Genomic DNA, 25,971 nt, shown 5'->3' on the forward strand with positions numbered 1-25,971 from the left:
CGCTCCACTAACGACTTTCAGAATGCAAATATCACAATTGTTATCTACTTAAAATTACTTAGTGAAATCGTTTCCTCACCATCATTTTCATGAATCGGAGAGAAACCTTATGACACTTATATTATATGGTGTATGTGTTCCTATCCATGTGAATTTGTCAAAACCATAATCACAAGACAAGGTTAGTGACAAATCCAAACTCATATGGACGGAACTTGTGTAGTCTTAACTTCTTGCCACCTGGCAGCACAAGGGCCTATCATTGCTTCCAAGTTGTTATGCAACCAATTGAGAACTCTTAGAACTCATATGCAAAGCCAACTTTAACTGGATGGGCACGAAAATACGAATATGTCAACACGATAGGTTATAAACCTCATGTCATGTGCTAATGATAAACTACAGGTTTTAGTCTAGAATAGATCTTGAAACTCTTTCAAGATCTTTTAGACTCCCACTATCCTCTTGACATATTAGACTCTCTTGCCAAGACCTATTCCTAGACAAACAAATATTCAAGAGACAGTGCAGATTCTTATCAAGACAAAAACTTCACACAATTGGCCTTAGTTGGTCTTTGTTTTATCCAGAACATCACAACTTACTAATTTCAAATGTACAAGAGTAGAACACATTTAACTCTTACATTTGACATGTGTTAATAAACCTTCTTTAGGATGTGTCACTCAAGTTACAATCTTGGAGCATGACTCTAAGACTTGTTTTGGAACAAAGTATGAATCATCTTCTTGATTTAACCACTTCAACAATTCATGACTCCTCTTCTTAGCCATAAGAATGCACTAAGATGTCCTTAGAGGACCAATTGTGATATGGTTTCCTAATCATTAAGATGATCACAAAACATGATACTAAAGTACTCTTCCATTTTTTTAGATTTGAGAAACTTTTATCTTTCTGCCTAATTTGATTCTTCTCATTCATTCTGCCATACATTGAAACTTTTCCAATGTTTCCGAATTGTACTTAAACTTGTAAGTGTAACCATATTTACTAAACTTTAGTAAATCATGAAGAATAGTCTTATCGGTCTTTTGTGGTGGACCTGACCAGCACACAACCATGTGTACCCGATCCCTTTGTCCTTCACTTGACTGACATATACATGTGAACAAGGAATTTGTCTTATTTTTCCAAAGATGAAAATTCTCATTCATCATACAACTTGTATGATTCCAAGTTTTGGTCCAATTGAAAACTTAGGTGATGAGAATCTTTCCTTATTTGGTAAATTTAGACACTACCACAAATGAAAGAATCAAATTCATATTTCCATTAGTGTTAGAAACATACAAACATCAATTTTCCATAAATGTCATTGCAAGGAGATATAAAATAAATTAAAACAAAATGTTATTTATTTATAAATGCGGATAAAAACTTTTTCCTTACAATGATATTTTAAATGAAAACTATGTTATTACATATTTTCTAGCAATCTATCATAACTCCTAAGTAGTAGCTCAAGAATCTGATCTTCGAACCATGCGATTGAAATCCATCTTCGCGATCAGATTCAACATACTCTTCCTTTAAGTTTCCTTCCCTTTGCTTGATCCTGCCAAACATCAAAATGTAACCGAGTCACATTTTATATTAAGAATCATCAATTGGGAACTTAAAAGAGTTATATAGTGAACTTACGTGAAGCAGAGTCAAACTTTTTGATTCTTCCTTCTCTTAGAGCCTTCAGGTAGTTAGGGCAGCTTCACTTCCAGTGTCCCTTCTCTCGACAGTAAAGAAATACAGACTTATCCTTTCTCTTTACCTTTTGGTCAACCGGGTTGACAAAGGCCGATCCCTTCCCATTGGGAAGTGAAAGATTTTCTGGACTTCCAATGTTACCATTGTCAATATCCATGGAAGTTTGAGAAATAGACCTTCCACCAATATTTGCTTGACCATTGTGCCAATTCATTGTTGATTCAGCAGCAACAAGCAAATAAGAAAGATCTATTAGGGTCATGTCATGATCTGTCACATAGTAGTCTTTAACAAACTCACTATATGACTCAGGAAGTGACTCAAGAACCCAATCAATAGCCAACTTCCTTGGAACAACAAAACCCAACATTCTCATACTGTCAATGTGTGACTTCATTCCTAAGACATGAGTGCACACAGGTCTTCCATCTTTATGTTTCATTGCTAGTAGGGCTTGAGTGACCTTGAACTTTTCAAGTCTTCGAGCTTGTGGGTCAGGGAGAATAAATGGAGGTGGTGGAGGTAGAGAAGTATGATTTCCATGAGATTTGGGAAGATCATAGTTGTCTAAACCAGGCATTTATAATGGGAGAAATTCAAGTTAGTTGATTTAAGTCCTTAATATAACATCCAATATGAAATATTAAGGCTAGGACCCAACACAATGTTTTATAACTTGGAAGAGGGATGCCGTAATCCAAGCTATAAAATATTTAAAGGTAGGCGAATGACGATTCACCAATTTCCACCATGAAAAATGAAATAATTTATTAGGTTTTAATTGGATTTGAAACTCCTAGATCTTTTAAGATTCATTGAACTTTTCAATGGCATGTTTCAATCTCGATTGTGCCCTCTCAAGTTTTGTGTCTGGGATGCCGAGGATCAAAAAACAAGGTGTGAATAACCATGCAAATATACTTGGTACCCTTAATATTTATCACTTAATCGATGTGCCGGTTAACCACATGCGCTCCATCGATCCTATGATAAACATTAAGTTACCCTTTACCTACCTTGTTAAATCCATGTTAGTGTGTCGGTTAACCACACATGCTCCACTAACGATTTAAGCAAAGTGCAAAGTGTAATTTCATGGCACTACTAGAAAAATAGCCTTTTACGACGTGCAAATTACGACACTCATTAATATATGTTACGCAAACGAGAGTGACATTAAAAAAGTGTCATCTCTTCAGAAAATTTAAGGATTTAGGTCACCCATTATTGCATGCCTTTAAATTAGTGTCAAAAGAAAAAAAATTAAAAACACAGAGGGCGCTGTACCTTAAATGCGCGCCCTCTATATGTGTCGCTTTATAATTTTAATGAACGCGTGTTCCTTAGTTACAAGCGGGAAAAGAAAAGCCAAAAAATTAGAAAAGCCCGCTACCCTCCCTGCCCTAAGCATTTTCACGCATCTTTCATTCTCCTCACACTATTGTGCAACTTCTCAATCAAAGATCGAAGGTTACGATTTCATCTCCATCTCTCGACTTCATCATCTCAATCAAGAAAAAGGGCTTTTGATTTCCATTCATCTACTTCATCGTTGCTGTAATTTCACCTTCTTCATCTCTCTGCTGTTATTGAGAATACTCGCTAATAGTTTTCTTGCACTATTCCTTGACCTGCTTCTTTGAACACAAAAATCTTCTCCGGTCTTCCTCCGCTTCCCTACATCTAGTGTGGCTTGCTTCTTTCTCTTGCACTCCAACCTTCGCCAACGATTCTTCCCCATTCATTGACATCGATCAAGGCTTATTTACTTCTACCCACTAGAACCACTATATCTCCCACTCGATGTTGAAATTTTCAGAAAAAGCCCTAATTTAGTATTATACTCTCAAGTCTCAATATTAGAATGCAAATATTTATTCTCGTTTGTTTCTTATTCCCCACAGATAAATCGAAAAAGGGGAATTAGAATGAAGAAGGTAGCGGGAGTTTTGGTCCGGTGGTCGTGGTTCATCTATCGAGAAAGGAAGATGGGAACGCAAGCAGCCATGGTGGCTCGATGATGGAAATCAATCGAGAAAGGGGAAGCACCTCTGGTGCGGGATCGATTTGACAAAAGGAGAAGGGAGAAGCAGCGATGCTTCTCTTGTCTGCCACAACTTGGGGGGAGGTGCTCCGGCAGTCTCCTTGGCTGTTCTTCCTTGTCGCCAGCAGATTACATGTAGGGAGGGGACTCAAATAGTCCGATGGAGTAGGGCAAGTAATGACTGGTAGATCGGGATGATCGATCTATTCATGAAGAGGAGGAGGAAATTATTGGTTCCCGGTGAGCCTTCCTTGGCTTCTTAGACTCCGTCATCGGTAGAAATCGGGGTAAACAAGTCGGGTTCTTGTCTGATTTCGATGAAATAAATGGAGTGAGGAAAGGTTTGGGTGGAGGTCTGATCGATGAAAACAGTGGGAGCCTCTTGGTCTCGCCGGATGTTACTCCATCTCCAGTGGTCGTTGAGAACGAAGGGGAGGACCTTTGGGGTTTGGACAGATCGAAGGAAGAAGAATGAAGAAGTGGTGGTCTTTGGTGATTGAAGGTAAACGGATGGGGTTTTCTTGAACCTCACAGGTTGTATTCTTTCTTAGATTTAATGCTTTCCATGAATCTTTTTTGGTGATTGAAGGTAAACGGATGAGATCGATTGATCTATATTATCAGCACCGAATTGACACTCGTGTGCCCATTGAAATCACGGTATGTTTGATTTCAGATTACTCATTTCATGTTTCTATTTCCTACTTAGCATCTGAGATTGGTTAATTTCTTTGCTTGAAAGATGGGAGAAATGAAGAAATTAACTGGTGGAAGAAGGAAAGATAAAATACGTAGGATTATCAGAAGCTTCGGCTTCAACCATTAGAAGAGCCCATGCTGTGCACCTGATAACTGCTGTTCAACTAGAGTGGTCTTTATGGTCCAGGGATGTGGAAGATGAAATTGTTCCTACTTGCAGGTTATCATTATTCGACTTTTTTTTTTTTTTTTTTTTTTTAGTTTAAAGGCTAAATAATATAATATTTCAAACACTATATTTAATCGTTTTGATCATGAATTGATAAACTAATAAAAAGATTCAAATTTGTATCCCTGCTTTTATCAGAGAACTTGGCATTGGAATTGTGGCGTACAGTCCTCTAGGACGTGGATTTCTTTCATTGGGTCCGAAGATGGCTGAGAATTTGGCAGAGGGCGATTTTCGTCAGGTCTGCATAAAACAAATTGAATCAGATTCTTTATCAATTATAATATAAAATCATTAAACTGAGTTTGAGCTTGTGTTTATATATATACTTGCTCTTTTTGTAGAATCTACCAAGGTTCCTACCTGAGAATCTTGAGAATAGTAAAATGTTGTACGAACGAGTTAGTGCGATTGCAGTAAAGAAAGGGTGCACTCCATCACAACTAGCATTGGCATGGGTTCACCACCAGGGGAAAGATGTTGTGCGCATACCAGGAACCACTAAAATTGAAAACCTTCAGCAAAACATTGGAGCTTTATCTGTGAAACTAACACCACAAGACATGGTTGAACTTGAATCTTCACTGGGTAATTTCTTGTCCTTCCCAACTCCCAAGTCTTAGTTATGAACATGCTTATGGATGTTTGTTTGGAGATTTTCATTATCTTATCAACCACAAGTGATAACTTTGCACATACAATGGAATGGATCTATGTCCCTTCTGAAACTATACAGTTGATTACTTTTATCTTCAATGATTAACAAAAAGATTGTGCTCTATGATTTCCTAGGGATTGTTCATTCCGGCCATAGAAGGACAAGGCACTGAGGAACAAAAACAGAAATGGTTGCCATTGGCCCAAAAGATGCAAATTATTGGTTTTTATGCACAAACATAACTTGGTCATTGATCCAATGTTCAATGTCTTGAAACAACTGCAACATTTGATCCCCAAACGGACGAGTTTGTCCTTCACAGTCCTACTTTAACTTCAAGCAAAGCAAGTAACATGAAATGGATTGTTCTTATATAAAGATCCCCCTTTTCTCTTTGTTTTTCCACTTTTTGATATTTTTTCGTATTTTCTAATTCAACATTGTTTCCACTCTCTTAATCTTTTCTTTCGTGGTGGCCTGGTGGATTGGGGAAAGTGTCAAGATCTCATCTACAACACCACTAATAACATTCAAAGGCTGACTATCCAATATTATTTTGGCCCTGGTGATAAGTTGCTTGTTCCATCTTTAGCTGCAGCAAGGGCAGGGAAATGAAAGGTAATCTGAAATTCGATTATATAAGTTTGTAATGAGTCTCTATTTAATTGAAACTGATTTTAATTTTTACATTCTTTGGTTGATTTTTGGATTACCAGTTTATTATAGGGGATGGAACAAACATGTATGATTTCACATATGTTGAGAATGTTGCACATGCTCATGTATGTGCTGAAAGAGCTCTAGCTTCAGATGGATCTGCCTCAAAGAGAGCTGCAGGAGAGGTAATTTAAATAAACCTTTTCAATTTTACTTGATACAATATAATATATGGAGTTTTTATTATTTTTTAAATTTCCAGGCTTACTTTATAACGAATATGGAACCAATAAAATTTTGGGAGTTCATGTCACTTATTCTTGTTGGGCTTGGGTTTGAATGGTATATTCTTGATTTTTTGTTTGTTTTCAAGGTAAGATTAAAGCTCCACTTTGTCTTTATTTCTGATTTTATGTAGTTTGCAGGCCAAGAATCAAGATTCCTGCATCTATTGCAATAATCTTTATTTATTTTTATTGTTTAATGTGTTTGGAATTGGATTAGTTATGATGCTTTGACCTAACTCTAACTTATATATTGTTTTGGTAAGCTCTAGATTCCAAAAATGAAAGCTGTCAGTGACACTAAAGACCTTAAAGAAGACCTTAATTATCAAGAAACGTAGGATGATATGAAAATCAATGTATGTGTTATAATTCATATGGATAGCGATTTTACTTTTCATGTCATTGTTATTTATTTCTTTTTTTTGTTTGCAGTTTCTTGCAAAAACTTTGGATGTTGTTCAAGACATTGATTGGGTCATTTCTCTTGGAAATGCTTTTGCAAAGCAGTATGAGCTTTATACATATGATGATGAGCATTCTGCACTACTTCACAGGTATGAACTCATTATCATTATCATTACATTTTTTAATTAAATTATCTTATTGAGAGTATTCTTCTCCTACAAATGTCTTGGTATACTTCTTCAGAAAGTTGATAACATGACTTATGTTCGTGATAAAATCGTCTGGATGTACAAACAAGCAAATAATCTAGATTTCAAGTATTCCAGCACCTTGATAATTATTACATTGCTATGTTTCACATTTAACCCTGTTTTCTAATATTGTTTTGGTTGAACATGTTATTCCTCAAATTTTAACAGATTCTTGAATTGCGACTCACCCCTGCAGCTTTCTGAATGCAGGCTTATTTTGGTGCTGGATTAAGTGGAGTTGTGGCTTGGTGTGTACGAGTGGGAAGGAACCAACCCAATGCCCCCGGAGTTCTGGCACCTTCCATCTTTACTTCCTATGTATCCAGGTTAATCTAATCGTATTAATTCATGTCTCAAAGTGTGTATTCCAATATCAGGTATCATGATTTGTGTATTTATAAAATTTTGAAATAGGGTCTTGTTCAATGCTTTAGCTGTGTTTTCTCTAAGGGAGATCAACTTATCAAAAGTAAGTTACTTTTTCACCCTTTTATTTAATATTTTTGTGATTGAATGAAAGTCTTAATGAAAGTAATTGACAACCCTTTCTCTGTAAATGATGTTGTGATTGTGGGAGAGGTGTTGTGTTTTTCTTTATTGCTAGGTAACCTTCTCAACAACAACATTCTACTAAAGCAGGTGAGTAATCAAGATTAAGGGAGACTTGTAATCATGTTTGACATTCCTTTCCAGTAACAAACAGAGTTGTATGATTATTTGTTAGTTTTATAGGAATGTATAACTCATGTTAGCAATGTATTATTTTTGTTTAACATTTGAATGATTCTTTGTATGACATTATAATTTGTGCAATTTATTTTATTTTATGAGTATGAAATTTTATTTTATATTATGCAATGGATTGTATTTTTTGTATATGGTATTTTATTTCTATTATGAGAAATTAAATACAAATTTAATTTAAAAATTAATAAATATATAAATTTATTTTTTTTAAACATTTAAATTTACGATACGCAAAAATGTGTGTCGTCTTCATTTATGACATGGCCTTTCTTGACATGGGCTTTCTTGATACGCATTGCGTGTCACTAACATGCGCGTCGTAAGGTTACGACACGCGAATGCGTGTCGTCTTCCTTTATGACAGGGCCTTCCTTGATACGCATTGCGTGTCGTAAATGCGCGTCGTAATTGCGCGTCGTAATTGCGCGTCGTAAATGAGCGTCGTAAATGCGCGTCGTCTCTCTTTATGACAGGGCCTTCCTGGACACGCAAATGTGCGTCGTCTCTCATATGCGCAATGAGCGTCGTAAAAGGCTGTTTTTCTAGTAGTGTGGGTTAGCACCAAATTCACATTTTCCTAAAGTAACTAAGATTGGGAATTTATAACAGGTTTAGTTACTTTAGAATTTATAACAGGTTTAGTTACTTTATATTTATCTTTATACTTATAATGAAGGGAGAATTATAGTTCTTGTCCTACCTGTTCGGCTAACGACCCTCCACCAGTCAAGGAAGCAGTGGGTGAGAGTGGACACCCATTAAACGACCATTTTATAGGCAGTAACCTTATACCCCCTTATAGACCGGCTTTGTGAATGAGGCCTACTAATGGTAAGACTGACTTTGTTCTTATACATATATATATTATTAACTTATAATACTACAAAGTATAAGGGTAGAATTTTAACTTTTAAAATTCTAAGGGTTTAACTTGGAATTAAAGTATTCATGAAGGGAAACTTTACTAATTCCAAAACTTGAGGGCAAGTTTTGAACTATTCAAAAACTTTGCGATTTTCATAACTTATGAGTTTAATTAAGGTTTTAAAAATTTTAATGAAGAGACTCTTGAACATCCATAACTTGAGGACAAGTTATGGAGTTCATAAGACAAAAAGACTCTTCAATTGTGTAACCTATGAATTTTAATGGATATTTAAAAGAAATGACTTTTGGTAATCCATAAATTGAGGACAAATTATGGATTCCATTAAAAACATTTAGATCAATAATTAACTAACAAACAATTTGCAAATAATTCCTATGATCTACCAAAACTCATAAGTGTATGAACAATCATATCAACAATTTCAAGAATTACATAAACACACATAAACTTGAAATTTTTATAATAACCTTGAAATTGGTTTACCATAATCATTACCACATCAAAAATAGGGTTTATAAGTCCAAAACAGTTTATGGTAATGATTATAGACCAATTCCACCCTTAAAACTCGAAAATATGTTGTCAGGGGGTCCAACTCGTCGAGTGCATGAACCAACTCAACGATTTGGATGAATTTAGGCATGGACTCGTCGAGTCCCTTGATGGACTTGACGAATCACCTGTCCAAACAGTATACAAACTTTGATTTTTAGCAATTTGCATCAAGTATAAATGAAAATGAGCCTAGGCTCTAATACCACTGAAGGGTTCTGAGCATACTAACACTCCTATGGTGTACCTGCAACCCTATAAACCTTGGATCTATGTTTTCTCTATTATACATGCAAATATTTGATATTCCAAGGTTTCATCCTAACTAGCTTAATATGAAGCAACTACACTACAAGAATCTAGTAGAATGACATACCTTTTGATGGAGCTTGAAATCTTGAACCTTTAAGAGGCTAGTGCCTTAAGTGTTGCACCTCAAATGGTTCACACAACACCAAAAACCTTTGCAATTACCTGAGAATAAGGATAATTGCACCAAATAGGTTTTGCCCTCTTGTGTACACACACTAGTGCTCGTTTCATGAACTAGGGACCTCTTAATATAGTTTGGAGGATTAGGGTTACATTCATGTAAACCCTAATACCCATGACCTTTCATTTCCGTATGATCCATGGGTTAAACACTCCATTGCTTATCCATGGAAGCTTAGCCCAACCTAAATGAACTTGGCCCACCATTTATATAAGAGTCCATATTTAATTAGTTTCTTTTTTATCACTAGAATTAATTCTAAATTAATTCTTGATCAATACTAATTAAATAATACAATTTCATATTAATATATTAGAACTTACAATATATTAATATAAATCACTAGTATCCTTTTTCTCATTTGTTTATCCAATTGTTTCGATGTCATGCAACCCAAAATGGATCATGCCAAATCGGGTCAAGTACATACCAATTATAGTTATGGACTTAGACACTAATCCGACATAAGGAGCACATCAAACAAGACGAAAATGGTTATAAATTGTAACGCCTCAAAATTCAAAACAAATTTTTTATTACTAATTCTCAAAATATTACTCATAAATTCTAGTCATCACAAAAATTATAAGTTATTATCAAACAATATTAGTGTATCCCAAAATCCTCAAATCTCCATAAGTTGACGGATATGTACAATTGTGCCTTCGACTTCCCGAAATCTACAGAAGTACCTGAAACACATTTAACTCAACATGGTAAACATGAAACTTAGTGAGTTCCCCAAAAATACCACACACAAATAATTAGCCTCTCATGACTATATATAGATAAGGACCCTCTGGTCATGTCTCTCAGTGAAGACCCTCCGGTCTCACGTCTCGGGTTGGACCCTCCGGTCCTATATCGCAGTTAAGACCCTCCGATCTCACAACTCGTTTTGGACCCTCTGGTCCTATCTTAATAAATACACAGAATAATATACAACATAAATCACAAAGACAAAATGCATAATCTGACATATCTCAGTACAAGCACATAAGACCCTCCGGTCAAAAACACAGATAAGAACCTCTGGTCGTATAGTAAATACCACTCAGGTAAGTATAGTGAGAAGACTCACCTCAACAGCTACGCGAGAAACCCTACACTGTCGTTGCTGCTGCGCAATGACTCCTGAACTGGGCTAAAACAACCCAACACTATAATCAAAAACTATACAAGGCTACACCCCACCACTATGCCCCATGGATGGCCCAACTAACCAGGCCCACTACTAACCCAACTCATTGGGCCCACCAAGGCTCAAGACCAAAAGGTCCACAAAGGTCCACTAATGGCCTAATTTTCCAAATAGGGCCCAAACCCTTACTTGGGCCTTACCCTAAAGCCCATGACTTAACTCTAATCCAAAACACCCTTTCTCAGATGGCCCACTATTGGCCCAATTTTCCAAATAGGGCCCAAACCCTTACTTGGACCTTACCCTAAAGCCCACGAATTAACTCTAGTCCAAAACACCCTTTCTCAGATGACCCAAATAGGCACCAACAATCGGGCCTAAGAAGACATCCTAAACCGAAGCTCAAATATGCAAACCCACTCAGATAGAGTACGCAGGGATACTCAGTGGTATGATGCGCGTACTCGCTTAATGGCTTGTACGTTGCATGTACTGGCTTGTATACCCAGCGTACTTCCCTCTTAGTCCCACTTTTCCATTAAACACTTAATGCTTTAAGCTATAAGTCCAAACTACAGATCTGAGTCCCAAATAATGTTTAAACCCATAAATTCACTAGCTTGGTGACTTTATATGCCCCCATAAGCCCAAACTCTAAAAATGGCATTCTACTTCTATAAAAATGGTCTTAACTCTTGCATAAACCCATTAAGACATCCACGATGACAACTTTATGATTCTAGGTCCCAAATAACACCGAGAGGGGCAACTCTAAGCTCCAAAAATGACATAGACTCAAGGGACATCATCAATGGGACGAAAAGAGTCCATAAACTCAACCCAAAAGAGATCTAAGAAAATAACCACCACCGCCAAGTTTGAGACTTTATACCTCAAATGAGAGCCAAAAGTTAATGAGGTTCTGGATCTAAAGCTCTAGCTTCTTTAATGAATCTTCAAGAGTTAGCACATTCTTCAAAATCACCAAAACACTCTTCTAATGGTCTTCTAAGCTCGAAGAACACACAAGAAGGATTAGGGTTTCTTGAAAGTTGTCTAAGGGTGAGAGGGAGGTTGATCTTTGAGGCATTATGTTCTTTAAATAGTGTTCATCCCTAAAATTAGGGTTTTCCATTCTAACCCTTGTACGCCCCGTGTAACTTCTTATACGCCCTGCATACAAGGCCGTGCACCCCGACCCAAACCTCACACCTATGCTGTGCGTTCTTCCTAGCTACGCCTCGCGTAGACCCTTTCTCCTCGATACGCCTTGTGTGTCACTCGATAGGCCCCGCGTACTAGGGTTTTCTCCCCAACCCTAACTCTTCCGAATGCCATAACTCACTCAATACAACTCCGATCTCGACCATCCATATATCCATAGAAAGGCATCGAGGCGCTCAACACTATTATCAATTCATAATTTCCATCAGATATCCCAAATCTAAAATCCATTTCCCATAAAGCCCGATTGATAGATTATCAAAATACCCTTTTTGCTCCAAGTCACAACCGAATACCCAAAACATCTAATATAGCATCTACCTCCAATTGAGCCTAATAACTAACTTCTTTAACGTTTCTAACCCTGCTAATACCCAAACCTTGATCACCATTTCGAAATGAAAACGTCTTGAAAACAGAATGTTACATAAACTATAAAAGACTTGATATAATTTTGATGATTTCCTCAAACTTACCACATTAAAGTTCGTGAAAACTGCTCATTAGAACACTTCAAGTCCTCTAGATGAGACTTGGGTTGTTTCATGGAGTTGACATGGCCTTTGTGTAAATCCAATAAATTTTTGAGTTTAATATTTTTTTTGCAACTATTTATTCATGTTGATGTTCCTGAAAGCTTCTTATAAGAACACTCCTTCGGGTGTTTCATGGACTTGTCAGGACCTTCATATAAATCATATAAAGTCTTGAGTGTGGCCCTAATAATTTACAGCATAGCATTCATTGATTTCATTCATTAAATCTATATAGGAAAATTATAACAATTAAAAGATACATATATTCTACTCAACAAACCACCTATTCCAGGTTTCTATATGGTCACAACCACAACAATTATGCCTTTTTGTACTATAAACTTAATAAACAACCAATTTAAAGTGTATTTCTTAAAACTTTTGATTGTTTTCACCAGTAACACATGTTAGTGATGAATCACATCCTCTATTATTCAATTGTCGGTTAACAAATCCTTTAACACAAAAACATCTCAAGCTTCTTTAAAAAGGCTTAAGTTAATATCCATATAATAAAATGGAAATCATAATTATCTTACATCATAATAAATATCATAATTTACATAGTTAAAATGTGTATTGTGCAAAAAATATTTAACAACAAACTAAAACATTCTTAAACATCTATTTAGTATGGTGATTAAACCAAGTTAATTAGTTGTATATAATAACAACCATTAGTTTGGAATTTAAAATATGAGGATACTTCAATGACATGAAAAATATTAAAATATGATAGTATTTATTTGGTACTTAAAACAGAAAAATCGATAATAGTTGACTTACATGGAAAATATTAAAATATTGTTCATTATTTGGATAAAACTTAATTATTTAATTGAACAATTAGGTTTGAATATCATATATAGTTATGATTGGTTTATAACAAAAAAAAACTTACTATTTTCAACATCAAACTAATTTTGGTTTATAAAATGTTAACTTAATAGTCCAAACAAACCGAACAACAATTTATGATTATCTCTTTAGTTTACTTTTATATATATATATATATATATATATATATATATATATATATATATATATATATATATAAAAGAAGTCAAATTTTAGTAGGAAGCTAATAAATTTATTATACACACTTTTTTTAGAAAACAAATGAAATGAATCAATATATGATTCAAAAGTAAGATGATTCACAAGAAAAAATTCATAAAAAACATTTTCATGATTTATTTTTAAGTAAATTTAGAAAAAAATCACTTTTAAGACATTTTTAGTGAATATCTACAAAATTATCGTAAAAATAAATCATTGAAATGTTTTTTCGGAATTTATTCATCTAATGATCCAGTTGTTTTGCACGCCAAAAAAATATGTCGAAAAAACTTCTTACCTTCCTATAGAAAAAATTTCTTACCAAATCTATTATATATATATATATATATATATATATATATATATATATATATACACACACACACACACACACACACACACTAATGCGTTGCGCATAATTCAACTATATAGTTGTATGATTTACAAATATATGTTTTTTTAAATATAAAAATGATGTTATTAATATTGATATAATAATAATACTTGATGCAGCATACGAAAACAAACAAAGATAACCAAGAATTAACCTTTTGATTCTAAAAGAATAACCTGGACAATCTCTTCCAAACCATGTTGATTGTACGAATACCGTGGGATTGACTTCAAAATCTAGGTTACCGCACATAGAATTTGGGAGAAAATTGAAAGTTCATAAATTGATGATCGACCATCCGAATTACATCATGAACGGTTAAATAAGAAGCATAAATTAAAACGGAACCCTAAATCTTCATGAGCCAAATACAAACCCAAAAATTAAAGAAAACTAACAAAATTGTTCGTAACTCCATTTAGAAAGCAATTTCTAGACTCAAAAATGGGTAAGTACCCTTTAGGGACTTATATAGATTTCTTGCTCCAAGCTTCGATTTGACTGGTCGTAGGCCCAAAATGGAGACTCATAGCCAAAGTTATGACCATTTCTGTGACGCCCATTTTGTCACATGACCGTGGGCCTCGAGGAACGCAAGGGCCCGATCCTCCACATTAGGGCCTACATCAATATTTATACTAAGTTGATATAAAACATTGGTTATTTTAAATTACATGACACGGCGTACATCTTTTAAAACTATATAATCTTAGTTGTCTACTTAAATTATGAATTTAAGTATAACGTTAAATGGTTAAATTATATCGAAATTTCAATTTAACTTAAAAAAATTAAAGATTATTTTGTAAATATCTAAATGTTATAAATTATCATGTTACGTGCAAAACTTAAATTGTAATCCCAAATTAACTAAAACAATTATAAAATTATTTTTATCATTATTAAAAGTATCCAACTAAGTAGTTTAAAAATAGTTTGCAACAACAAACTTAAAATTAGCATTATACAAAAACAATGTTTCATGTTTTAAATAATTACAATGATAAAAATTAAATCATTAAGCAACTATTATTTTTAAGAATTAATCACAAAAACAACTACTATGAGATTATATGGTTTTCATAGATGTCTACCTTATCATATAATTCAAACTAATCAATATCTTATATCAACTTAGTATAAGAATTACTACATCAGAGTTAACAACATCATTAATATATATAAAAAAATCATATATTTTTAAATGTTTCGACTATATAGTTATACTCTATGCAACGCCCGAGTATTTACTTAGTTATAATTTAAAAGAGTTATTTTTTCTATCTCCATTTGCATTTGAAACCTCCACAACCTTTAAATTTACAACTTGATATAATTAATCTGTAAAATTAAAATATCGTTTTAAATGTGAAATATTATCTTATTATTAGTAGTCTTTTAAAATGATTATTATAATACTCTTGTTATTTTAAATATTTTATTAAATCCAAAACATAAATAAAAGTGTAAAATACTTTTAAAAATATATTTAAATCCTATATTTTAAAATAGTTAAAATGGTTTAAAAACTATAAATATAGAACGACAAATCATATTAAACTAAAGATTTCAAAAAGTTAGACTTTTGTTATAATTCATTTTTTCAATAAGTGGTTTTAACTTATTAACAAAAAAAAAAAATTATATTGTATTAACTTACAAATAATCGTTCATATATTATTAAAGAATCTGATTAAACAAAAAAAATTTCAAAAAATTATCTTTTGTTATAATTCATTTTTTAATAAGTGTTTCTAATTTATTAACAAAAAAGTTACATTGTATTAACTTATAAATAATTGTTCATATATTATTGTATCATCATGAAGGAAATTTAAAAAGAAATAACAGATAAGAAATTATTAATTTCATCAATCACAATATTAAATTGTAATACGAAATTGAAAACCAAGTTTAATTTTATTTAAAAAAAACTCAAAAATAGATGTTATTAAATGATATGATTATGATAGATGTATATTTTATAATATGGTTCAAAATAATTACAAATTTATATATTCTTAATGTAAGAGTTATTATTTCATAGTTAATATTTTACTATTTTCAACATGTATCTACAAAATTTAACTATATAGTTTTATTCTGTGTAACATATAGACATTCGACTGGTACTATATTATAAAACAAATATGTTTCCTATCATCATATGCATTTGAAACCTTTATGAACTTTCTATTTTCAACTTAATATAACTAATCTATTAAATTTAAATATGTTATTAAATACCCAATATATATCTTATTATTGGTAGAATACTAAAATAATTATTATAATACATTTATTTGTAATTTAAAATTATGTTAAATCAATAATAAAAATCAAAATAAAAAATAAACTTAAAAAATATATTTAAATACTATTTTTATTATTGGAATACTATTAAAATGACTATTAAAATGATTATTAAAATACATTTATTTTTAATTTAAACATTATATTAAATCCAGAACATAAATCAAAATATAAAATAAACTTAAAAAATATGTTCAAATACTATTTTTCAAAATATTTAAAAAGCTTTAACTATTTAATTGTTTTTTGTCAAAAATCGATGTAAGAGATATCAAGCAAATTGTATGAGAGGTTGTGGTGTTATGACTAATATAAATATGGAATTGAGATCAAAATAACACTCAGTAATTTACAAGGAAATCCTTTGATCCTTGCTACGGCGTCTGGCATAAAATCTTGAGAGGTGATAATGATCAGCTGCCATGTTTGGTTTACTAATCGGAAAGAAAATTATAAAATTAAGCCTTAGATTACGATTCTAAATGATTTAGTGAGTCTAATTTGTGTTATAGTATGATTTTATATATGTGTATTTATAGGCTAAGTCGAATAACTAGAAGATTGATATTTATGGGATCATGTTGAACAAGTATTTGCACGTTGTGTTGACTTAGTATTTCCGTGAATTAAGCTTGATTGAAATGATTCTTTAGAGTTAATGTTGATTAATTTTGCACACGTGAAGAGTAAATAACAAATATATCTGTTAATTTCGTTAGGAAATAATAATGGTGATGGTCAGGATACTAATGTATGTTTCGTAATCCTAAGACTCCTTTAAGATCCGATACCCTATATAGGTTTAAGGATCCTGACCCCTAAAAATTACCCCAAAATTATACCTAAAAATAACTAAATTAATTTCAAGTAATTAATGTGTATAATTTAATTAAATTGAAATAAAGAATCTAAAAGTTAAACTCTAATGGATAGAATTTTATTCGTTCATTTAGGCACGATTATCCGTCAAATCAACTCTATCTCCTCCTTTGTCCCGGATTAAAAGGGTATATGGGTTGTTGATCATCCTTTACTTTTCTTAGCTTCCCTTAGAGTGTTAATCAGTCACCTTAAGGTAAATCTATTGTCTCACTTTCTCTTATTTTTCTTGTTTTCTCTTCATCGATTATGGGCAAAAAGATTGTCCATTCTCACACCAGTATCCTTGCTACCTCTGAGGAGGATTTTTTAGATCAAAAACTCTTGTATTAAGAGGAGACTTGTTCCTTTAACAATGATGTCATTGGATATTTAAAATAAAATGGGGCTTTCCCCATTGGCACCATCTTCAGTTCTTTTGATGTTATGGTCCAACCAGATTTTGTCTCTCCCACTTGGTTCTGTTTTCCAGAGTATATTTTCTCCTTGGGCCAGACTGACCCTTTCGCAAGCATTATCTCTGAGTTATTCGATGTCACAAATATTTCCTACATCCGGACCATGCCTGTGATCTGGAGGACCCTCTTCTGGATTAATCAGATGAATCAGTCCATGGATCTTAAGATCGGTCTATCCGATCTAGCTCATGTCTATGATCTCTCAACCTTTGGGTTTTCTCATTTCCTGTTTAAAGTCAAACCAAATAGAACACATCTTTTTTTTAGAACCAAACATAATGGTGGTTCCTGTAAAAAAAGGTTTCTCTTTGTGAGACAATATTTCATCCTCAACGACAATCTCCTACCGGTGAACTTGGTCAAGAAGGATAGGATTTGATTTATTAGGCATTCGAAATTCATAATATTCTTATTTTGTGTGATTTTATGCAACCACGAAGCTCAAAGAACTCGCTCTCGCCAATGAGGAAACTGAAGAGAAGATCAAGAATCTTCTTGCCTTTCCCGAAATCAAAACGACCTTCAAATCTGAGCAGCCCAACATCCAAGAGAGTCCATATACCACCTTCCCGATGTCTACTGTTAAGGATCCTCTATTTAGCTATTTTATCGTTAGGATCTTGAACTTACGAGGATCCTATGTGATTCTTAGGATCTGAGGCCATTCACTCTAGTGCTCCCTTCGTCCTTTCTGACCTTGCGGAGTCCATGTCGAATGTTCAGCTTGTGATTAAGAAGGAAAAGCCTTCTTCTTCTCGTCCTCCAAAGGGGGGCATGATCAACTTATCCGTGAAGACTCCTGGATCCAACAAGAGGAAGCCTTCTAAGATCCTGAACCTTAGGTTGGAGACTTTGGGGGTCGAGGAAGCCATTAAGAAACTAATTTTCTTCTCTCAAGAATTAAGCACTTATATATCATCTTTTTTTCTTTTTTTTTCTTGAGTTTTAGTTTGCCAAATGTATTCTTTTTTTGTTTGTGGACCAAGATTCTCAATCCAGTGAGGATCTGAAGCTGATGGTTGAAGACGCTGAGCAATGAGGATCTTCAAAAGAGGGTGGAGAAGTTGATTAAGGAGAATTTAGAAAGGGAGAATAAGCATGCTCTAAAGATCCAATAGGTAATCAATGAGGTTAAGAGTAGCGTCGTTGAAGCCGTTTGGGAGGCGAAGATCAAGGTAGTGGAGGATATGTAGTATGCAGGATCCTAGAATGTGGTTGGCGAGTGTCAAGCCCTAGTAAAATTAACTGGAAAGAATGTTATTGTTAGTCAAGATCCTTCAGATAAGAAGAAGAATAAGAATAAGGGAGAAGAATAAGAGATGAGGGAGGGAGGAAAAGGAGAGGGGAAGGATCCAGAGGAGACCCAACCCAACAAAAAGAAAAATATAATTGTTTTACAAACCAAAAATTAATTTAAAAAAAAACTAATGAAACCTAATTCAAGTCTTGACCCCCCTAATCGGTGCAACCCTTTTTGTAATTTTCATGTCTTGGTTTTACTATCTCTTTGCATTGTTGATTTGGTTGTAGAAATAGGATCAAAGTAGGTTTTCTAAATATATTTAGATATTTAAGATCCTGGAGAGATTTAGGGTTGACTAAGACTACCATGATCTTAAACATCTAAGAAATACAATCATTTGATTAGGATTTTGAGGCATTTGGGATCCTAATATTCGAAAGAGATACATTTCAGTTTAAAAAGTAGGAGAACGTTTAGAAGAAATTACTTAGGCTTCACCTAGATTTTCAGTTGAGCTTTTGAACTTTCCTTCTGAACTCTGGCTTATGAGAAGTTTTGTGTTGAAAGGTTTTAGTCTTTCATGATCTTGAGGCTTGTACCTTGAAAGATTTGGAAAATTTCACTTTAAGAACTTATAGGGGAAGATCCCTGCTTTAGTTATACTGGGGAAGATCCCAACATTTTTTTTCTAGGGAAGATCCCATATTAGATTTTTCTAGGGAAGATCCCAACATAGAGTACTGGGGAAAATCTCAACTTAAAACATTGGGGAAGATCCCAACTTAGGTTCACTGGGGAAGATCCCAAATCATAAGATAACATGGTAATGTTATAAAAAATAGATTTATATTTAGGATCATAACATATATTCAGAGAAAAAAGATTTTCCAAGTCACTAAGGCATGAAATGATCCCCTTATCCACTTTCTGTAGTTAGACATCGTATGTCCACACGGGGTGTGGAAACCCAAACAAAAAAGGATGAGGCTATTAACTCTTTAACCCATAGAGGGAATTAAGTACCCTTTATTGGAGTAGAGATGATCAATCTCTCTTCGTGGTTGCTAGGATATTTAATCTTCTACATGTTGAAAAATTTAGCTTGGGGTAGGCATTAGCGTAGCTAACACCCCTCCAATGCTTAAGTAAGTAATAATCTTGAGAGAAAAAATAATCAAAGGGAAAAGTGAAGGTAAGGTGTAACACCGTGAATTTTCAAACAAAATTTTCATTTTTAAATTACAAAAATTATCATAATACATTACACAAAAATCCCCAGTTATCAAATTAACAAAACACAAATCCATAATTGTTTGATTAATAATCCAGGATCCTCCAAAATATAACTCTTCATCTCGTGTGTAAAATCGAGCCGTCGCCTTCCCGTGATCTTGAGAAGTACCTGAAACACATAACACATAACACGGTAAGCACAAAGCTTAGTGAGTTCCCCAAAATGCCACATACAACACTTTAGCCACCCGAGGCTATAACTTTGTAAGACCCTCCGGTCTATGTGTCTCGGCGGGACCCTATAGTCTCACATCTCGTTGGACCCTCTGGTCCGGTCTCAGTGATGACCCTCCGGTCTCACAGCTTGTTGGACCCTCCGGTCCAATCTCAGTGTGGACCCTCCCGTCTCACAGCTCGTTGGACCCTCCGGTCCGATCTCAGTAAGGACCCTCCGATCTCACAGCTCGTTGGACCCTCCGGTCCGGTCTCAGTATCACATAATATAGCATATATACCACACAAACAAATGCACAACTCAAGTAAGCACATAAGACCAATATATACACAGATTACAATAACAACATAAGTCAGAAAGACAGTATGCATGATAACACATAACACATTATAAACAAGTAAGACCCTCTGGTCAATAATGTACTAAGACCCTTCGGTCAATAGTGTAAATAAGACCCTCCGGTAAATAACACGAATAAGACCTACTGGTCACAAAAAAAGTCACCACATAGGTAAGTATAGTGAGAAGACTCACCTCGGGTGGCAAACAGATCCTATAAATGCTGTTGCTGTACTCCGGCTTCTAACACTGAGGCAAACCCACAATTAACCCCATTAGGATTTAAGACCAACCTTCACATATTAGGTCTAAATATGGTCCACCAATTCGGTCCATAAATAACTCAAGCCCATTATGCCAACCAAGGCCCAATACCAAATAGGTCCACAAAAGTCCACTAATGGCCCAACTATGGAAAATTGGGCCCAAACCCTCATATGGGCCTTAACCCAAAGCCTATTTAAATACTTTAGTCCACATGATTGTTCTTGGATGGCCCGTCAATAGCCCAATCATCAAAGCCCAGTAGAAGGCTAAATTCAAGGCCCAAGCAAAATTAGGGTTTCCACATGAAATGACGATTAGGGTTAAGTGTTCTCAATTAACCCATTAAGGACTTAACGCATCAAGTCCATTTTTCCCACTAATTCATCAAACAATAGAGTCGGTATGAGTCATAACTTCAGTTCACTAGTCCAGACGCAGGTCCCAATAGGCCCAAACCAAGATACCCAAAATTAGGGTTTTCTAAACCCTAATTAGGTTTTCTAGACTAATAACCATCCAACAAGCCCAGATAAAGCATTTGGGCCAATTAGGGTTCACTATCCCAAGCATCACCCACTACCACCCCAGCTAGTGGTGGTTATCGGCGGCTCATGGCGGCAGCCACCACCTCACGGTGGTGGTGGGGGTTTTCTGGCCATACAAACACCCATTCAACCTCATAATTTCCAAAAAAAATAGCTACATTCAAGCACAAACTCATGAATACAACCGCAACCATCTCCTATGACAGCTGGTGGTGGTGACTCGACAGCAGGAGGCGGCAGCCATGGTGGGTTTTTCTTGCCAAAATCACGCACATAATTCCCAAGAAAGCAACAATCAGCATAATCAAATGCTGAATCATGTAGCCGCCGCCTAGGCGGCTAAAGTCGTCGGAAAACGCACATAACGTCCCCCCCACGGCCACCGACGTCAAAATTGACGTTTTCGGCATCGATACCCACATAAAGCAGCGATGAAAAGAAGAATAATTAATTGCGGTGGACATACCAAGCATTTCTGGTGACTCACAGCCTGCACAATGACGCATAATGATTTTCGCCCGCTCCTCGGCGTTTCTCCGGCAGCAGATGTCGCAATGGCGACGTTCAGTGGTCTCGTAGCAGCGGCGTCGGAGCAGCGACGAAAGGATGGGTGGCGGCTGGAGCTATAAGTGGCGGCTTGAATCTTTGTCTTAGGTTTAGGGTTACCAATCTAACATGGTGACGAGTTAAGAGCACCGTGTATACCCGTGTTTCATTACATTTCTGAACTTTTACAAGATCAGCACCTCCTCACTATATATTCTTCAAATTTAACAAAATATTTCCCTTTTAACCCCTTGAATCCATAAATTCATTACAATACAGGTCCTACAGCTTACCAAATAACCCCTTACCTCAGAAACCTTTACAAATTAAATCCGGAAAATACCATTTAGCCCTTGCTTCCAAAAATATACTCGATTTAAGGCTATTACTCATTTATTAATTTCACATATTGATTTATTTAATAAACGGAATGTTACAATTCTCCCCAATTTAAATTAGATTTCATCCTCGAAATCTTTCCTTGCCATGCCTTACATGCCCGACAACTTGAACAGCATGGCCACAAGCCCGAGTATAACCCCAAAAATTCAATACAATAGAGCTATCTCAACCAACTACATCTACAAATCACTATGCTCTCTTTTCTCCAATCTTTATTACAGCTGATTTATAGCCCCACATCATTTCCGACCTCTGTCGTTTAATACTCGCTAACTCCGTCCTTCTCAAACCAATCGAACGAACCCTCCCAGGTCTAGAACATCAGATGCAACCCAAAACCACTACAAACGAAAACCATCAGGAATTTGAAATCTCAACTCATCTATCCTATACGCCAATAGGGCCAAATCCCAACTCGCAAGTCTTATTCGACAGAAGAATTAGAATCACTCATATCCAATCTGATACTTAACCCACGACCCGTGATCTGTGCATCTACGTGTACATTACACTCTAATTCCTTCCGAATCATGACAACCTCTTCCCAATTCGAGATATAACAGATCCCGACCATCATGGAGACCCCAGTCTCGCTCCTGGTCCGGCCACCAGTTTCCCAAGGACTCAATCGTCAAGGTTACTTAAGCCTAAGAACTCCTCTGCGTCATGCTCTAACTAGGGAATACTACGGATTCCTGTAGTCTTACGATACTCTCACAATGACTCGTGAATGCTACAACTCCCCATAGGCTAACATCACTTACTCACTCACCCGTGAATGCTACAGCTCCCCGTAAGCTTACATCACTTACTCACTCACTCGTGAATGCTACGGCTCCTCGCACGCTTACATCACCCTTTCACTCGCCATGGGCTCTCCTCATGGTTTTTCCCTGATATTTAAATTAAAGTGATTAGTCTCATCTGGATCCTTCAACTCCTTTACCACCCTACAATCTCATTATTAAGTCGTCACTATATTGCGCTCATTGAACTCATGCTCTGCGATCCATCATGGACAGGTGCGCCCACCCATTCCTGACGGCAATCGTCGCAACAACACACCTTTTCTCGATACAATTCACTTTCTTGAACCATCCCCGAATGATGACAATTAGTTGATGGGTTCCCTCTGGAGAAATAGCTACTCGATACTCCCCTTTCCATCTCATAAAATCGAGTCTCAAACTAATCCAATAACTTAGAGCATCATACTCGGATACCCCGATACTCCATCACAAAAGCTCACGCTCGCTTACCTCATCCATTGATCTTCCACTCACGGTATCATACTCGAATACCGTGTTACATCATTACAAAATCTCATAATGTCTTGCTACGACCATTGATCTTCCTCTCGCCCAACTCGTAGCCTCGAAATACTCCACTCACAAATTTAAACACGTATGTGCCGTCAATGACTGAGAACACACTAACGACCCTCCAAAACTCCATCCTCTTACTGATCAAATCCCATACGACTACTCATAACGACTTTGAAACTAATTGACAAATCAATTTCTGCTCCTCACAAAATATAGATAACAATCTATACATCGAACTGGCAAATCTCGTCGATTGGAACTGGGCCTCAACGAACCAACGGCCTCGAAGTAAACGAATATAACCCTGAAGAGTCTCTTACCACAAGATCCCTGACCCACAGCTACTCGTCGTGGATAGACTCATTCTTTCCTGAACGTGTACAATATGGATCGTCTCACTTTGCACCTTGCCTTCCCACCAATAACCAAAGTCTCATATGTGCGTACCACAGATCCCCATAACCAAATCTTCTAACTGCAATGTGAACAAATTGTTGATCCTCTCAACAGAATACATATTCCTTCTGCACACAGGGTTCAACCATCACCAATTGACATATCAACAGTCTACTTCACAGACAGTTTCACCAAATACACCACACTTGACTCTTGGAACGCACTAGGCAATACTTGATGACCTTTCAAGAAGACCAAGCAATTCCACACAATCCGATTCTCAGAAGAAATCCTCAGACTTCCCAATATAACTGTCTCCAGTCACCCAGAACCTCGTCCGGTTGTACAAGCAATTATTCTGACGGTCCTGGATTAGCACTTCCTCCCAGAAACCTCATTCATCACCCCCACTACAAGTATCGTCATAGCACGGAAGTCCTCACTCTCACAGTCGATTTACTGGATCACCACGAAAACCAACAACTCGATATACTCCTCTCGTATTCTGGAAATACTTGCTAATATACAACTCACCTAACTCAAACATGGCATACACGAGCCCTTGCTAGTCACAGTACTCACCAATACCCTTCCCAGAATAAGAATGAAACTCAATCCTCTCGAATCACAAAATACTCTTGGTGCCAAAATCGCTACTCCCTGGTGCCCTACAGGGTTTTCTTCTAATCTCTGACATCAAAACTCACTCACCCATCCTCTCAAAATGGAAAAAAGGAATAATATAATTATCAAAATAGAACCTCGACATCACAGGCCATCGCCCGACCACTTAACTCAGACTGCAGTCTTCCATAATGCATCATCTCCACCCCTATTTGAGTCTTGTGACTCCAACTGGCACCCCACCAGTGAAAACCCTTAAGATCTAAACTCAAATTTTCCCACCCAGGGTATACTTCATTTAAGCTCAACCGTCATGGCCCTCTGGCCCCACAATCTCTCATCCCCACTCCCAGTCTGAATAATCACAACCGGGTAATTGATAAAGGCGAAAACACACTTTGCTACAAATCATGGTATCCGAACCATGTTACTTATCCTCATACTGCTACTTAGAACCTCCTAAATTCTTCTTGTTTCGAGTATGGGTCCCCTGCTTTCAGTAGTACGGGCCCATACTACCTGCCACATCTAGCCATACTTACCATATTTTCTAAGTAACTGCTCAACCTTCTCGGTCACCATTCCCATTACATATTCTCGCTCTCTAGCATATACTCACCTCTAAACAGTGCACTCATCTGTTTAGGATTACTCTCTAGGTTCTCAAACTTCTCTGCCATCAGCTGCTAAAGAACTCATCGTGATGCCAACCATCTACCTCCTGAATATCGTTATATTCACTTAGTACCTGACCCTCATCATTCGAGATTTCCACAAAGCACAAAGCAAGAAGCATACGGGCATCGAATAACCAGCATATGAAACCTCTATGGCATACCACTCCACTCGCTGCTCTCATTACTCAAAAGGCATCACCGAACTTTGAAAATCTTACCTCTCATGGATCTCTCGCTACTCTGTCAGTAGATTTCTCAAATGCTCGTCTAGGTATCTCTCGAAGATTACTCCTCGACTCAAGACTCTCTCTAAAAGATTCTTGCTAGGCACTTATACTCAGCTCATACAGAGAAAATATCATATAATATCAATCAATATCATCCCCTAGGCCAAAGCATCAAGAATCAGGCAACTTTAGCCCTAAACACAAAAATACCTAGCCTGTCATCTAGCATGCAGCTCAAATATCTCATAAGCATCTCATGATACAAACAAATA

The sequence above is a fragment of the Lactuca sativa genome, chromosome 2 (assembly GCF_002870075.4).
Source record: "Lactuca sativa cultivar Salinas chromosome 2, Lsat_Salinas_v11, whole genome shotgun sequence".
Classification (NCBI taxonomy): Eukaryota; Viridiplantae; Streptophyta; class Magnoliopsida; order Asterales; family Asteraceae; genus Lactuca; species Lactuca sativa.